The sequence below is a fragment of the Bombus pyrosoma genome, linkage group LG16 (assembly GCF_014825855.1).
Source record: "Bombus pyrosoma isolate SC7728 linkage group LG16, ASM1482585v1, whole genome shotgun sequence".
Classification (NCBI taxonomy): Eukaryota; Metazoa; Arthropoda; class Insecta; order Hymenoptera; family Apidae; genus Bombus; species Bombus pyrosoma.
The window spans coordinates 8,173,793-8,174,038 of NC_057785.1; positions in this window are offsets into that span (position 1 = coordinate 8,173,793).

Here is a 246-nt window from a genome sequence, read left to right on the forward strand (position 1 = left end):
CGTATTAAAAAATAACGATATTCATTATAACGTAATACTACATAACGTTATTCATTATAACGTATTACTCTATAACGATGTACGTTATAACGTAATAATACATAACGTTATACGTTATAACGTAATACCACTGAACGTTATACGTTATAACGTACTACCATATAACGATATACGTTATAACGTATTACCATATAACGATATACGTTATAACGTAATATTATATATGGTTATACGTTATAACGTAAT